Genomic DNA, 14019 nt, shown 5'->3' on the forward strand with positions numbered 1-14019 from the left:
ATGTGACTGGAGCCTGTGGGCGGGGTGCAGGTTCGGCGTCTGCGCTTTAGGCAGTACTGCCGACGAGTGTCATTTCTGGCAATGGCTGCAGAGAGAAGAGGCTTTTTTTTTTTTTTTAACGTTTTCTTTTTTAAACTTATTACGTCCAAAGAAAGGAAGTGTGGCTGTCCTCCAGGACGCTAAAGAATATTGGTCTTATAAGTAAATTCTAAGAGTCCAAAATATTGTGCTTTGAAAGATGTTATCCAGGCCCCAGCCGAACCAGCAGGTTCTCCTGTGTTGACAAGATACAGCTGAAATAACAGAGTACAGAAGGAGAAAGCTTCCCCCTGAGAACCTAGAGCCAGCAGAATTCTTGAAATCTTCAAAAATCCTGAGCAACAGGATTTTTCCTAAGGGGTTGATAAAAGTGCTTGGAGATGAAGCAGTCGCTATCAGTTACCGTTTTCACAAATCGGGATGGAAAGATGCATGATCTATGGTAAGACGATAGACCCCTAAGAAGTGTTGCCCTCGAGGGGCAGTGATAATTAACCCTGGACTGAGCACTGCTGTAGTGTTATCTAGCAGATTAAAAGAACGAGATTTAGCAATCACTTAAGTACGTGACCAACTAAGCTGCCACATTGACTATGAAGCAAGTTACACTGTTCCCTTTATAATATCCGAGCTTGACTTAATTATTACCAGGCGTGACTAGAAGAAAATTCATGTCTAGAAAAAAATAAGTCCAGGATGAGAAATGAAATGGATGTTAGGACAGTAGACAAGCAAGTAAATCTCTCTTTGCTTGTGAGAAAACCTATCTTTACGTTGTTCCAAGAGGATGAGCGGAGTTAACAGAAAGCAAAGTGTGGTACAAATGTCGGGGGAGGAGGAACGTTCGCGTTGCTGTTGGGAAGGCAGAATGGCACGTGCTTTTGAAAACAATGAAGCCTTTCCTCAGAGTGCTAAACATAGGCTTATGGAATGAGTCAGAATTTCCCAAGCATAACTACAAAAGAAATCAAGATATAAACCCAACATGCCTACAATACACAAAAGTCTGTAAGAACCGAAAATAGAACAAAAGCACCCTGATAGAGGGAATGAAGAGATGCCCATATCGCCCAGGTAATACAAATTGCTAATAACAAGGACTGGGGCCCTCGTATGGTAAACTAAAAAGGAACCAGGTATCCAGGTATCAGAAAACCTCTGCAGATTTTATTATTCTTTTACATGAGATATCCAAGCAAGGTAAATCTTTGAAAGTAGATTAATACTTGACCAAGGGGTGGGAGAGGGGACCGGAAGTGGGGAACAGACAAATTAATGAGAGGAACTGGAAAGGAAAAAAAAGAGTTTCTTTTAAATGGGGGATTAATTTTTAAAAAGTTCTAAAATTAGGTTATGGTGAACGTTGAACAACATATACAAAAAGCCATTTTTATGCTATAAACAAATATCCACAAAGTCATTATTTAGAGATGTGGAAAAAAAAATAAAGGCCAGGCAGCCACGTTGAGATGGATGCACTGCATTGTACTATGTGAAATTAGATGGCCTCAATGGCAGAGTAAACATGAAAATTAAATCAATAAAATTTAAAACAAACCAGCCAAAATGAGCTGCTGAGTATCTTATTAAAAAAAAAATAACACAGGCAAAACAATCAGCTGAGACACGAGTTCTTACAATTTGATTTACTTGTAAATAGAGTTCCTGAATGAGAGATAATAAAATAAGGGAAAAAGCAAACAAATGAGTACTATGAAAAAACCCCACATTGAAATTTTATTATAAATCCAAACATGTCCAAAGCTCCTAACATACTGGTTCTCAACCTTTCTAATGCTGTGACCCTTTAATACAGTTCCTCATGCTATGGTGACCCCCAACAAGAACAAGAACAAGCAACAAATTTTTGTTGCTATTTTCATAATTTTGCTACTGTTATGAATCATAATGTTAATATCTGTGTTTTCCAATGGATTTAGGCAACCCCTGTGAAAGGGTCATTTGACCCCCTGTAGGTTGAGAATTACTGCCCAAACACAAGAAAAATGAATAAAACTGCCATTGCGTGCCATAATTACTTCAGTTTATCCAAGACCATTAATAAAAAGAAAATGCCATAAGCAAGCAGCCAAAGAAGGAAGAATGTTACATATAGAGAAACAAAGGTAATGAGTACTTGGGTTTTTTGTTAGCTATAGTGCAATAAAAAGGCAGTGGGACAACTGTAAAGTCCCGTTTGAATAGGCAAGCCAGCCTTGAGTTCTACAAGCAGCAAACCGCCTTCGAAATGATGGTTAATGAAAGGCATTTTTCGTGTGGAAGTGGAAGTGGTTTTTCAGATCCACACTGTATAAGGAATGTAAAATGCATTTATCATATGAAAAAGTGACATATTAAAATATGAATATGTACGAAGAGTAGAAAACACCAGACATGGTAACTATATGAGGAACTATGTCTCTTCTTAATATTTAAATTTTTATGAAATACATATTGATAATTTCAGACAAAGAATGGATGTCATCGTACACAGAGATTTTTAAAATATGCTCTAATCTTAACATCCAAATGGCCAGCACTTCAGATCCTAACATGCCCTATGTATGTCCCATCCTCAAAGCCCAATATTAGCTAAGAGAGGCATATCTCATCAGAGACCGCATTTTCCCTATTACAGAGGACTTCAATTAGCTTGCTTGATGCACAATTCATGGCAATGCAAAGCACACACTCTGGAATAAAAGGAATTCAAATTCGTTCTGAGTTCAACCACCTAGTACATCGATGACCTTGAATAAAATTACTTAATCGAGAATTTAATTTTGTCACTTATTAAGAAGAATAAGGATAAGAATGTTTCTTTTAATAATTAGGAGAAGATTTTCTTTTTTGGAAAACCCATAAAAGGTACTTCTCAAAAGTTTCTTCCACTTTTGACGCCGTGTAGTATCATAAAGTGTTAACACTTTGGTTTCTGTGCCTGTCGGTTTCCTATAGCGGTCATGTGCAAATGGAAGCAGAATATGAAAAACTGCTTAAATTTCTTGGGGAGAATCTTTTACATAATAACTTAGGAGATGTTTAGGGAGGTAAAAGATGAATTAGATCATTGTCTGGTTTGCTATGATTCACAACATTTCCCTTTCAACGGTTGCTGCCATTTGTTTTTCAGTTGTCAAGTTGAGCCATATACTTAAAACTCTAATTTTGAGGAGTTTCACTGAAACCACAATTAAGAAATAGCTGCCAAAATGCTAAATATTTGTCTCAGAAATGATATCACTATCCTTTCTTGAACCACTACTCAGAAAGTTGGTGTGGGTGTAACATTAGCCACCACTATGGTTTTCTGGAATTTCCAAACCAAGATAGTCCATTGTGTTTTAGAAAGGACCTTCATGTTCAGCATCTAAATTGCAGTTCCTAAGGCAATTCTTGTCTTGGGTTGCTAGTTCCAGAGGAATAGATTCTGCCTCCCACGCTGTTCAATAGCTTGTTTAGTCCATCACTCCTCTTGCTATGCTCAGCATCTATGCAGTTTGGACACGGACCACCTGACCTGAATTGCAAGCCCTTGTGAGAAAGGAATGACTTACCAAAAGCAAATCCTTTTTTCAAACCCACTGAATCCTTCCTAATCAGTCTAGCCTTGCAGCTTCTTACTCTGTTGTCTGGCAGAAAGGAGTCAAAACACTATCAGGAGAGTGAAAGTCAGAGGAATTCTTTTTAAGTCCCAAATTCAGTGTTATGCATGTTATACTTACTATCACGTTGATGTTGTTCTGGTTGTTTTCCATCTAATTTGAAAGGGATTTTGTGCTGCCTTGTCCCCACAGATCCTCACAATCACTTTGCAAAGACCTATCTTAATCTCCATAGTCAAGCCACAGGCTAAGTTGATTGACCTCATTCCACAGTCATCAAGAGAGACCCATAAACAGGTGTCCTGGGAGAGACAGAAAGAACAAGACTATCCACAGTTCCCCTGCCCTATCTTATCCATGTCTTTCTCCACTATGGCATTGCTGGAGAGGTACCCAATACTCCTGGGGAAGTTTTATTTAATCGTAATAGAAACAATCAGTGAATAATGGGGGCAAGCTAATAGTTCCATTTAATTTAAACGTTTAGAAAAATGCAATGTCATTTGTTAGGATTCACCCCTTTCTTTTTCTCTGTTTATCATTAAGTATTCCAAAACAATTTGGTTTGGACAGTTGGGCTAGTATTTCAGGTAATTTCTAACTCAAAGAAAAACCATGGTGATAATATTGCTGTCTGTTATCTCATTATGATAATGTACTGGAATAGTATAAAATAATGAATTACTGGGTATTGTTATTAGTTATCTGTGTAGTTTTAATTTTACATAGTGTTTAAAGCTATGTCTCACAGTATTGCATAAGCTTACCACAAATTTGAGCTCAAGCACTCCTTCCGCTCTGACTTCCCTGATGTCTTCCCTGCAGGTTTATGCCACTACATCTGGCTCATTTTCATTTTACCAAATGGTATTACTCCAAGAAAATTAAATGATAAATTGATCTTAGCCCAATATATCACAGTTATAGTTTATGATTCCTATGTTCACATACTTAATTTTACTGTAATAATACAAACAGGACACAAAGATTTTTCTCACCTCTTGAGAAGCAGAAAGTTCGCAGTTCTTATACCTGAACTTAGAGCTCTGACATAGTAAGTAAGGTTTTGAGTGTGCGCGCGAGGTAAGCATTGAGGTTCAGCCTTGCACAAACTGTTCTTCAAGTGGTTCAGGACCATTTGATGAAAATTTGCTCTTCAACTTTGAGTGGCTTTGGCATTTTAGTGCAAAATGAAATGGAAAATATCTACCTGGATCTAATCCTGGACTTTCTATTCTTGTAGAAATTATTAGTATGCCCATTTTAAACAATTAGCATCTTAATTACTATCACATTGCTTTAATGGCTGCATATTTGCATTAATAGCTGAAAGGGGTCAGGGTATATCTTTGAGATTCATTTATTTCCCAAATATTGGAGATACTTACGGTGCTTGCATTTCTTTTCAAAGTGTATGATTGACTTTATGAATATTCTTCTTCAAACTTGGATTACCTTTTATTCACTGTGCAAATAAAGTTCTGAGAATGCCTTCTCAGCAATAATGAGCATGGGATTGACTTAGGAACATTGCAATTGTGAGTGTCTTTTTGCTATATTTCATAACATCTGGAAATGTATTTATACTGTTCAGATCAAGCATGGTTTCAGTTTGGTGAAATCAAATTCTTAGAGAAATTTTATTGACTTCTTTAAAATGTCAAGATTATTGGGATCGAGTTATTTGCATTTTCAAGTTAATATTTTTTAGTGTCTGGATCATCCATAGATATATCTTCACTTTTGTTCTTTAGAGACAATCTGTTGTGGTCCTGTTCTCTGCACTCTCTTTATATCTGTCAGATCAGGCCCCTTCCAGTTATTCTAACTGGAGTTCTTACCCGTTTGTAGAGTTATTTCTTCAGCACATTGGCTTTATTGAGTTGTTCACCCTGCATCTCTGCTATCACCATTTTGGGCTTGTATCCTTAATAATAATAGTAGCTGTAGCTGCTGTTGTCATGTTAGATCACATTATATAATATGAATGTGCTCCCTGAAAGTTCATACACATGTACAATATATCATAATTACTATCACCCCTCACCCTCTCTTATGTCCCTTCCTCTGCCCTGAACAGCAGCCTCCTCCCTATTAAACATAGCCACATTCTTATCAACCAAAGGCTGCATTATATTTTGAATGGACTCATTTTCTAGAATGTTCTGTGCATGTGAGTTGGAGCCTGTCTTGGTCCATGATGCTACTCAGTCTCTCTTGCTTGGTACTGTTGGAAGCCTGGAAGTGAAGCTCCTAGGAAGACCTGTGGATTTCTTCTGCTTCCAGTCAATTTGGAGTTTTCACCTTCTGAACTCTGAGCCGTGTACAATGGGGCATGCATGTTTAGAGCTTTTCGATCTTTTTGATGGAATCATTTTTAATAATTATAATAATTCATTTATAATAAGATTTATTATAATATGATCCACTTAATTTTTTAGAAATTTATTCTGTTTCTGTGTTTTTATTGAAAACAGAGGTTTTTTTCATACAATATATTCTAAGGAAGGTTTACTCTCACCTCACTCCTCCTAGATCCTCCCCAACTTCCCCCCAATCATCCAAATTCATACCCTTTTTTCCTCCCTCTCATTAAAACAGCCAATTTAACAAACAAAACAGAATAGGACAAAAGAGACAGATGAAAAGAGCCAAAGCAAAAGCATAAACAACACAGACAGATGCAGAGTCAATACAATTTTACAAATAGAAATCTCGTAAAACCACAAAACCAGAAACCGCCATGTAGGAATGAAAGACTTACATAGAAAAAAAATAGCTGAGATTAATCATTACGAGGGGAAATAACCTTTAAAATATTACAAAATATCATTTTTGTGTTAGCCATGTACTGCTGAGCATGGGACTTGGCTCCTATGTGTAGTTTACACACCCAATGAGACTACATTGGAGAAAACTAATTTTTCCTTTGCAAGTGATTGTCAACTGGAGATAGCTTCCGGATTTGGAGTGTGGGCTTGTGTCTTTTTCCCCTCTTGGTACTGGGGACCTCATCTACCTTGTGCATATGCAGGCCAGTGTCTGCTGCCAGGGTTTCTGTGAGTTCGTGTTTGTGTCAGCTCTGTTGTATCTAGAAGTCCTCATCCCCTGATGTCTTCCATCCCCACTGGCTCTTACAATATAATACTTCTACCTCCTCTTCTGCAGAGCTCCCTGAGTCCTGAGGGGAAGGATTTGATGGAGACATCCCACTTAGGACTTAGCATTCCAACGTCTCTCACTGGCTATGGATTTCTGTATTTGTTTCCGTCTACTACAGAAAGAAGTTTCTCTGCTGATGGTTGAGCAAGACGCTGATTTGTGAGTAAAGCAGAATGTGGTCAGGAGCCATTTCATTGCCGTGTTCCTTTAGTTCAACAACAGTCGTCGGTTTTCCCCTAGGTCCATGGCCTCGTCTAGTCTAGTCTCAGATTCTTGGCCACCCAGGTAGTATGGGACACACATTCCATCTCTAGAGTAGATCTTAAATCTAATCATGTAGTGGCTGGTTACTCCCAACTTTGTGCCACTATTGCTCCAGTGAATCATTCAGGCAGGTCGTCACTATAGATTGAAGGCTTTGTCGCTGGGTTGATGGTTGCCTTTCTGCTCTGGTAGCATGCAGAATACCTTCCAGTACCATGGGTACTAATCAGTAGGGTAAAGTCTCTAAGTAGGCACCAGATTGACTTAGTTCCAGTTTTAATTTAATTAGATTCACATGGAAAGTGGGCCAGTTTTTATTAAGGTATATAGTGATGTGTGATGTCCTTTTGTATATGTGATGTTTTTATTGGTTGGTGAATAAAACTGTTTTAGCCAGTGGCTTAGCAGAGTAAAGCTAGGTGGGAAGTCTAAACAAAGATACAGACTGAGAGAGTAGGCAGAGTCGAGGAGATGCCACGTAGTTGCTGAAGGAGTAACATGCTGAACCAGAAAGCCATAACCTCGTGGCAGTACACAGATTAATAGAAATAGGTTAATTTAATAGTGAGAGCTAGCCGGTAAGAAGCCTAAGACATTGGCCAAACAATTGTAACTGATAATAAGCCTCAGAGTGGTTATTTCATAAGCAGGTGCGGGAACTAGTGAGGGGGAGCCGGTGGGTAGAGAGAACCCATTCAAGTGGGACCAGGCAAGATGGAGAAAAGCCTCTGTCCTCATCATAGGCCATGGTTTTACATACTGTTTCTTCTAACCTGACTGTTTTGCTTAAAGTAAACATCTTAAAAATAACATATACTTTATCATATATTTTAAGCTACTTTGCTAAATCTGTCATAAATTAGTATATTTGGAAATTTTAACACTGAAAGTGTTAACTATATGCTTTAGATATATGTCATCTTACAGAAGGAAACTAATTATAATTTCAGTTATTTTAGCTGTTAGATATGAAATGCTATTTAGTCATTTTGCATAGTTTCTACTTATTTGTGGTGACTTCCTATATTTCGATTTTGAGAGAATTTCTACATGATTTCTAAAGCATTATTACATATTTCAGAAAAATTCAATATGATTTATTTCTCTATTGGCATTTGATGATTGCATTTTCTAAGCTGAAATCCTGCTTTGTTTGAGCATATTAATTTTAATTGTTTCTCCTATACTTTCATTACTTTCTTAGACTACTTTTTTTCTAAGTCTTATATTTTAGCAGCAGCTATGATGCCAACTGTAATCTGTGATTTCCAACTTTTTTTTCGGGAAGTGTAATTCTCATTCTCATGAGCTTTCACAGTGCTAATCCTGTCTGCTCTTGGGGCTCCGGTTTAGCCCAATAGGAGCCATCTGTGGGGCCACAGGGCCACCTTCTGAAAAGGCAAGCAAGCATTAGACCTTAGTCTCCTCTGCCTCAAGTAGAAGTCAGGAGACAAGGCTTTGCATGCTGCTGCTGGGTGCAGATGGGGCTCTTTCAGCTCCAGTTCTGCATGGGGTAGGGCATCTCTGTGGCTTTGCTTCCTCTGCAGAGGAGGGTATGGAGTAGATCTGGCATGAATGAGGACAGGCTGGGCAGAAGCTGTTAAAGAGGCAGACCACACACCTCTTCTGTGAGGTTCCTGGAGCTAGTGGCTCCTGGGCTGGGAGGATTGGCTGTTTTTATTTTGATTTGTTTTTTGTTTTTCTTTTTCTTCCATCTGTTCATTGCCCTAGGCCAATTCAGCACCTGTGCTATCTGAGAGGCGGGAAGGAAACCCAGGAAAATCAGCACCCTCAGGGCTGTTGGCCTTCTTTCCTGGTCTCAGAGGTCTCTGGTTGTCTGTTAAACCTTTCCAGTATGGAATTATGCCTAAAGAGGAGTCACACAAAGACGTGAATTGATTTCATCTTGTTTCTGAATGCTCAGCTATTGATTTTACAGCGGGGGTTGGTAAAGTTTTCAAAACATAGGCTTGCTATATAGCCCAAGCTGGACTTGAGCTCATGGTACCTCTGCTGGTGGTGTTATAGGCATTACCACACCTGATGTTATTTTTATTTTATGAAGAATTGGCAGTAATTGTAGAGAATCCTGAACGTTGGAAAATAGTGTATTAAAAATGAATTGAGAAGTTACTACATGAGAGAAAGGAAAAGAAGGAGGAAGGGAGGAGAAAAGAAAAAGAAAGTAAAGAAAGGGAGCGGAGAAGAGGGGAAGGGAAATGAAGGAAGGCAATGGAGTAGATTAACACATTATGTGCCAACAGATTACAATTTGTCTTAACAACAATATAGAATTTTCCTCAATAAATGTCAATTCTGTCACCACACTTTCTTATTTCTAAAGGCTTTGCTTGTAATATCTGACCCTTACTACCTGTGTACACGCTAGATCTTAAACAATACTATACTGATGCACTTCGTAAATGTGGTTCTGGGAAAACTTACAGCCACAGCTCTGGAGACAGCATACAAACTGGAACACAGCTTCCGAGCGGACAGAGGGGAAGCAAGGCACGGAAGTGGTGTGAAACAACAGGGTTCCTTGACTGCCCAAAGCCAGGAATGTGTGAGTAGGAGGAAAAGGAGTTTCCAAACCTGAAGGACAGCAGAGCTCTTATCGGTGAGCAGATGGTCACACACTTTGGTGTCAAAATACACCCATACATCTAGGGAAATCTACTCAGTGGCTATTACCTTAGGGCATCAAGGACAAACACGCCACGGCTAATGCCCATCCAACTGTTTGTGCAGTCTGTGCCCTTGTTGGGACTTCTGTTCTGAGTCTAACGGATGCTTCCTGGCATAACTCTTGCTACTCTCTGCCTTGATGACTGGCAGAGCAGATCCCTCCAGGGCCATTACACTTGAGCTTTTCTTAATAAGTTAAGCCACTGTGGGAAAGTGGAAGATTCCTGTGTGACCTCTTTTCCCTAACTCACTGAGGACAAGGTATCAAGAGCATCAAAGGATGACAAGAAAAACGGTTTTGCAACTGAGAACAAATGGTCAGCAAAAGAAAATATATAAACGCATAGCCAAAATTATATTTAAGCTAATATCATAAACAAATTTTATAAACACAAATATTATAGAATTACCCTTAGCAAGTGTGTAGTATAATATATGAACACACATGACAACATGCTGGTTCTTAAATGCAAATAAGAAGACATATAATTAATATAAGAGCTTTGCAAATGCTTTTCCCAAATGTAACTTGAACTTTCTAAAATCAAATCTTATTGTTTATTAAGTTTTTATTCTATTTTTTTTTTCGAGACAGAGTTTCTCTGTGGCTTTGGAGCCTGTCCTGGAACTAGCTCTGTAGACCAGGCTGGTCTCGAACTCGCAGAGATCCGCCTGCCTCTGCCTTCCGAGTGCTGGGATTAAAGGCGTGCGCCACCATCGCCCGTAAGCTTTTATTCTAAAGTGTGTTATTAGTATTAGGTAGGGAACTATGGATGGCAGAAGACAAGTTTGTGGAGTTGGCTGTCCTGTGGCATCTTGTGCTGCTGTTCTTTCCATGTTTATTTTACACAAATGCATGCAACACACTGCATGTCCTGTGGAGATCATGATGTAGGATGTGGATAAAGTTAACATGAAGGATTCAGTTTGGTGAATTGAGTCTCCAACCCCTGCAAATGGTTTATTGATACATTAGGATAGAGACTCTCATATCTATTTTATTCTCCTCTTAACTCCACATCTTTTCCCAACTTGAACTTCCTATTCAAAAGAAAATGGTTTCCCTTCTCCTTAACTTTCCATCCACTCTCTCCTAACTGAAATATTCTCATATTCTGGACCTTAACAGTGATAAGCAAAGTTCCCTTTACTTAAAAAAAAATTGAAATCAAAGTTCAGTTGTCTCAGAGTTCCTATTGATATGCTGAAACACCATGACAAAGCAACCTGGGGAGGGGAGAAGGGTTTATCTAACTTATGCTTCCACATCACTGTTCATCACTGGAGGAAGTCAGGACAGGAGCTCAAGCAAGGTGGGAGCCTGGAGGCAAGAGCTGCTGCAGAGACCCTGGAGGGGTGCTGCTTACCCTCAAGGCTTGCTCAGCCTATTTTCTTGTAGAAGCCAGGACCCCAAGCCCAGGGGCAACAGTCACAATAGGTTGTGCAGTTCCACCTCAATTGCTAAGGAATGCCCTACAGTCTTGCCCACAGCCTGATCTTAAGGAGACATTTTCTTAGCTGAGGCTTCCTCCTCTCTAATGACCTTAGTTTGTGTCAAGTTGGCATAAAACTAGTCAGCATGTACAATAATTATATTAGTTTTTTTCCTCTTTTCTCCCTCCAACTCTTCCCAGGTAACCCTCCAATCCTTGCTCACTCTCCAAATCATGACCTCTGGCCTGTTATCCTCTAATTGATTACACAAGCGTGTATGTGCGCACACATGCGCACATGTGTACACACACACACACACACACACACGCATGCACCTGCTTAGTCTATATAATGTTATAATGACCATTTGAAGTTGGATAACCAATTTGTGTGCTTTTCTTACCTTGATAGACAATTTTTTTCTTTTCTTCTTCTTCTTCTTCTTCTTCTTCTTCTTCTTCTTCTTCTTCTTTTTTACTTTTAACATTCCTTAGTTACCTGCAGTTCTTGGTCTAAGGTTCGGGACTCATGAACTTTCCCCTTTTGCATGCTAACATGTTAGTTGGTAGTGTCCCGGTTCAGGTGTTGTTTAGACAGCCATACTGTTGTGGATTCATGGGAGTAACTTCTCTGACATTTCCAAGAGATACAGTCTCACAGCAGACATCCTGTTCCGTTGTCTCTTACAGTCCTCTGACCCCGGTTTTGAGATATTCCCTGTGTTTCAGTTACTGCCGTAGTTGTGTTGGGAATGGGCACTTAAAGATCACTTTTTTTCCCCTTTTTTGGATTGGTTGTGGTTTTCTGCAATGGTCTCCACGTGTTGAAAGGAGAAGTTTATTTTATTTGCTTCTTTGACACAAATGTTGGAAGTATTTCCCATAGGAGCTCCTTTGTTTAGTAAGGTGCTCCCATATCAGGCTCTGTATACTGCCTCGTTACATTTTGGAAGACTGTCATGTTCATGATTCATAACCTGCATGGACTAAAGCCATATTTTACAGCAATCTTCTGCTTTAGGTTGTATTGAGAAGACAGAAAATGAAGCCTTACTCTTAGCAAACGTCTAAGCTTTTGTTAACTCCATGTTCATGGTTGCGTGGCATTTGTCTTGAATTGTCTCATTTATTGTGATTGAAGTGCTATAGGCACTAAAGAGCAGATTTCTCTTTCCACATTCCTTCAGTCCCTAGCAACTGCCAATCCACATGCTGTTTCTAAAAGTTTGACACTTTTGATCCACTCATGTAAATAGAACCATGAAGTAGTTTTTTCCTGTGACTAGTTTATTTCAGGCAGCACAGTGTTAGTAGGATTCATCACATTGCAAGACAATGTAGGAAGTAAGATTCCCTGCTTGTCTTGAAAGTTCTCTCTCTGCTGGGCTGACACTTGATTATTCTAAGATCACACTTGATTACACTCTACCGCTTAAGCTCACTTTACCATTATGCTCTTCTTGTCCCTGGAGAATGAAATTGGATTTCTTCTTTAGGAAGTGCAATTTGATTATCTCATTTATTTTATTTTAACAGGAAAATGCCTTATTGAAGGACATTGAAATGAAACACTAATATGAGAGCCAAAAATATTTTGTGTTTAAGACTGGAGCCCAAATGATCTTGCATATGAATTGGGAAACAAATGCATACTCTAGCAACTTCTCAATGAGATGGACGAAAGGCCAGTGTGTGGTCTGTTTCTGCAAGTGGGACAAGTAGTTAACTAGAATAAAACATAAAGAAATGTTAGCCATATTCAAATTTTCAGTGTAATAATACATGATGGAACATTGCTTACTAAACTATACTATGTTTCATGAAAGAGCTACAGAAAATGAATGTCAGAGTCCCTAAATGAATAACAAAGGGGAAAGGGAAATGCACGTATTTCTCCTAAGGAAAATAAATCCAAACTAGAACTTAAGGAGCCATTTCCTGCACTAATGTAATTGAACCTTGCCTTTGCTGTCTTATATTTGGTGATCACGTTCTTAGCCATCAATCACATTTGTAGGTTTCTAGGTTGTCAGAAACACAATGAAAATGAGAGCAGAAGGAAGGGAAGGTAGGAGAAAACTCTTGGGAATCTTCAAGCCTTAGAGGTAAGGAAGAGGTATAGGCTAGGGTTTGCAGTGATGCCTTTGATTACCTTAGTTAGGGCTTTGCTAGATTAACCTTGGCTTTGGCACGGTCAGAAGGCAATACTGAGTTTGAGGGAGAGAACACATGGATTACCAAGGGACTGGCACCTGGCTTCTCATCCACTTCACCTAGCTGCCCAATTTCAGATGCATTAGTTGCACAGGCTGAAATGGTTTAAGTGGGAGATAAAGGAAACAATCTCACTGACCTTTACAGCATCCGAAACTCTAAGAACTGGTAGTGTCTGGACTTTTTTATGTATCGCTATCATTTTCTCTTCCAAATATCAGAGTGAACCTAGTGAGGAGCATCCTCTGAAATTCTGGGACAGGACTGTAGCACTTGAAGCAGACAGTAAAAGCATTTGCTGCAAGCTTTCCTCTAGCCATGGAAGTCAAGTACATGCATTAGTTCCTCTAATGTCCAATTTGTATAAAAAATCTTTTCTTTATTTTGCTATTTGTGCAAAATTACATCATTCTATCAAAGCTTGAAAAAGCTAGTGATTGGCACTTCACTTGCCTCTACAATCATTCAAAGTTTTTAAAAAAAATCACCAACTCAAGGGAACAAAGATGAGTCTTCTTCCATCTTTCTTCCCCTCCTTCCTCTTCCCCTCTCTGTCTTTCCCTCTACCCTTCGTATTTCCTCTGCATCCCACCTTCTCTGAATTTCCTCAAAGG

General features: G+C 39.1%; 1 long non-coding RNA gene across 1 annotated transcript in view; it reads left to right on the forward strand.

Moving 5' to 3' along the window:
* The first annotated feature begins 6817 nt into the window (after positions 1-6817).
* Positions 6818-14019, forward strand: part of LOC142853654 (uncharacterized) — a 43025-nt gene continuing 35823 nt past the window's right edge. The window contains exon 1 of the long non-coding RNA XR_012911227.1: positions 6818-6984. This is a non-coding gene — a long non-coding RNA (uncharacterized LOC142853654). The remainder of the gene's footprint in view (positions 6985-14019) is intronic.

This window comes from Microtus pennsylvanicus, chromosome 7 (assembly GCF_037038515.1).
Source record: "Microtus pennsylvanicus isolate mMicPen1 chromosome 7, mMicPen1.hap1, whole genome shotgun sequence".
Taxonomy (NCBI): Eukaryota; Metazoa; Chordata; class Mammalia; order Rodentia; family Cricetidae; genus Microtus; species Microtus pennsylvanicus.